Source organism: Polyodon spathula, chromosome 47, assembly GCF_017654505.1.
Source record: "Polyodon spathula isolate WHYD16114869_AA chromosome 47, ASM1765450v1, whole genome shotgun sequence".
NCBI classification, from domain to species: domain Eukaryota; kingdom Metazoa; phylum Chordata; class Actinopteri; order Acipenseriformes; family Polyodontidae; genus Polyodon; species Polyodon spathula.
Window position 1 is genome coordinate 246896 of NC_054580.1, and position 3663 is coordinate 250558.

A 3663-nucleotide genomic window follows, 5' to 3' on the forward strand; every position below is an offset into this window, starting at 1 on the left:
CACAAAACAAAACCCCCATACTGCACAATGCAGTGGCGCAGTCACGTCTGATTACAAACAATGCAGTGTTTCCTGCATCACTGCACTATCCACACTGCGTACGCGCCTCATCACGAGAGATGTGATCAAACTCAAAAACCAAAAACCTAGACCAACAAAGGGTACAGGAGTGATCAGCAAGGCGAGATGTTGCAGAATGTGGTCGAGGGAGCAGAACTGAGCCGAACCTGAGACCACATCTAAGAAGAAAGCAACATGGGGCAGGAAAGTTTATGTAATCCATTTTGGCAGCACAACATACCTCGTGTTTGTTAGATAACTCCCAAATATTCATGATTCAAATGGGAATCTTATTCATCAGATTATAAGCACACATTTGATATACTTTACACTGGAAAACAAACTGTAGTGACAAACTACAGTTGCAAAGCACTGCTGCTTTTTCGATGACTGATTGAAACTTTCAAACTGATTGAAAACATGGAACACGTTAACTGCGATGGGTTTGATACTAATAGGCTTACATAACAGCTATTGTGTATAGACAATGTCACATACACAGAAATGAACACGGACGGTCTTTATTAAGGGCTGACTCGTTTAAATGTTCGAGAGATCTAGGTGTACTGGACAAATCTATTGGATTTTTGTCCATGTCGTAATTGTGCCGCCTGTGACAATGCGTTTAAAACTCATGTCATTTACTTGATTTCTTGTCCTTGCCACTTGCAACATGTTGGTAAAACTACTAGACAGTTACGATTGCGCATTAATGAGCGAGTATAAAAGTTACATTGGGAGAAAAGGTATTCATTCACCACTATCTAGACATTTTGTAGATGCCAAACATTCCGTTTCAGATCTTAAATTCTCTGGCATACAAAAAATATTTCAAGCTGGCAGAGGTGGTAATCTCGATCAAAAACTATTACAATGTGAATACAAAGGGATCTTCTAAGTCCATACGATACAAACTGAAGAATTAAACAAAGAGCTAGGATTATCATGTTTTCTGTGATATAATGCGCAAGCATACTTGTCTTTCATAAGAACTTAAAATAAATGATAGAGCTTTGAGATGATTGTTTAGAAATATACTCAATTATGTTACAACTATTCTGTCTGAAATATATCTGTAACATTTATGCCATGTCTTTGTGGTTTTTTGATTAATTTAATTTGCTAACAGACTGTTGTGATTTGTTTATAACTGTGATAAGCGATCGCTCTGTTTGCCGTATATTTTCTTTCTGTAAGAGGAGTGTCCTTGTGATCCCATATAGAAAGCGACGAAACAGGTCGCCCTCCTTAATATAAACCGAAAAAGAATAAGTACATGCACACACGTTAATTTACTGCAGCGTCAGGCATTGCAGGTTCAGCAGTGTACTGCAGTATTTAGAGAAACTTTTTGTGGAAGTCAGGATGGCCGAGCGGTCTCAGGCGCTGCATTCAGGTTGCAATCTCTCTGGAGGCGTGGGTTGGAATCCAACTTCTGACAAATCTGTTTTGTTCATTTATTTCTTAAACATCCACGAAATGCTTGGTAATTTGAATGCGTGGAATTATACCTTTGCATTACTTTGAATGTGTCATTGTTCAGTTTAACATGAGAAAAACTTTGCCCGTGTGGCCGGTTAGCTCAGTTGGTTAGAGCGTGGTGCTAATAACGCCAAGGTCGCGGGTTCGATCCCCGTACTGGCCATGACTTTCTTTACATAAACAACTCCCGCTGTAGATAGCAGTATAGGCTAAATAATGAACCAAAGTCAACTGCTTTTGTTGAACTCTATCAGATTTGTGCAAGGCAACAACACGTGGGTAAACGTAAATACAATATCCTTTCTGTCAACATTCGTAATAATGAAAACATCTTTATTTAAAGAAACACATAGCTATTTCACTGATCTTTTCAAAACACCCGTACACAACAACAAGCTAGATCTTTATTTCAACTGAAAATCAGACCTGTTTCCTCATGGCTGCTGCCACAGCACTCGGGCAGGTTGAGCCTAGCGAGAGCGGACATTGCAGATAACAATATCGGCAAAATATCACACGCCTAGAAAAAAAAAAATGTTAATTAAGTTCGTTTTTATAACATCTCACCACAGATCGGTCTGATGCTCATAATCCCTGGTTTAGCAGGCCAATTACTTATCAATTAGGCCACTAGTGCCGACACAACAAGCATGTTTGATAGTACTAAAGAAAGTGTGAACAATAGTATCGTGGTTTACCAGGTGTCCAACCCATCGCTGGTGTTCAAACAAAGCAGACTGTTACACTGGGAAAGGGCCGTACCTGTCAGTAAGTATTTTAAATTCATGTGGGAAGATTTAAATATGCTGCGTATTTGCGCAATGGTAACCTTACATAATTACGTTTTTATTAATGCCACTTTCTTAAGGAAAGTAATCAGAGCGACGGTACAAGACCAGAGCCAATAAACCTGTTATTTCGCTTTCCTTTCACTACCATATTCTAGTGTGCTTGTTCAGAATATGCGTGAATCCTGAAAACGTCTTGATAAGATGTGAACAAAGCCAGCAGCCACTTTATTGATCACCCTGTGGATTAACCGCTATTGGAACACAGATGCTTGTGTGAAAGATGGTAATAGACTTTCAATGCACACATTTTAGAGCTAAACGTTTGTTGAGACAGTTCAAGCGCTGCACTTTCAGGCAGCTGGTAGCAGTGTTTACCTATTTCCTGGATGTTTGCCTTTTGCTCTTAGTGTGGAAAGAATAAAAAATGAAAGTAAGCAAAACCATTTATTGAGAAGCGCATTTAGGAGAAAACTTGACATTTGTAAAGGCATCGGATTCATTAGGGTGTTTCCAGTGGTTGAATGATCCCACTTAAAACACTTTCATCATTTTTTATAGCGACAGATTCTCGATGCCTATCGCTCAGTAGTTTTACCCGTGTTTTGTGAGCAAGGACATTGCAGTAGCCTTTGCAAAACAACAAAACCCAGATCTTTTTTTTTATTTTAAATTTTGAAGTACAAACACTTAATTCTTATGCATTTCTGGTAACCGCACGTGTTCATTCCATGAACAACAATATCTCAGCGACACAATAGCACAATGGCCAAACCGAAACTGAAGTCTGTTGAAATTGCAAAGCAAGTGCTTAAGCATTAAACATATTTCTGACGCAACAGACTATAAAACCATTCATCTTAGACTTTCTGTACTTTATACAACAAAAGCGTTTAGGCAAGGAATGAAATGTGTCCAACTGCTTGTCTAAAGAAACTATGCCAAGCATAACACCAATACCCATAGATGCGCAAATTAAGCCACAGAAATACATGCGGCATCGCGTTTTCCCTCCAAGACCACCGACCGATTCCAAAAGCTGTCTATACAGCTACAGGGGAGAATTGGAGAGCGAAGCATACTTTCAAGCGAGCATTGGTGGTTCAGTGGTAGAATTCTCGCCTGCCACGCGGGAGGCCCGGGTTCGATTCCCGGCCAATGCAGAGTTATTTATTTTTTTAATAGATAATTGAAAAAAAGGGAACAAGTCGTCAAATCAAGAAAAACAATCTCCCCGTCGGGGAATTGAACCCCGGTCTCCCGCGTGACAGGCGGGGATACTGACCACTATACTAACGAGGAAGTCTCACGTTCTCGCCCTGCAATGCAGAGT

General features: G+C 39.9%; 2 non-coding genes across 2 annotated transcripts; both read left to right on the forward strand.

The window, feature by feature from the left end:
* Positions 1–1631: 1631 nt before the first annotated feature.
* On the forward strand, positions 1632–1705 carry trnai-aau. Its single transcript has one exon. It is a non-coding gene; the product is annotated as a tRNA-Ile (tRNA).
* A 1717-nt stretch (positions 1706–3422) lies between these two features.
* trnag-gcc lies at positions 3423–3493 on the forward strand. The gene has a single exon. It is a non-coding gene; the product is annotated as a tRNA-Gly (tRNA).
* Positions 3494–3663: the final 170 nt, after the last annotated feature.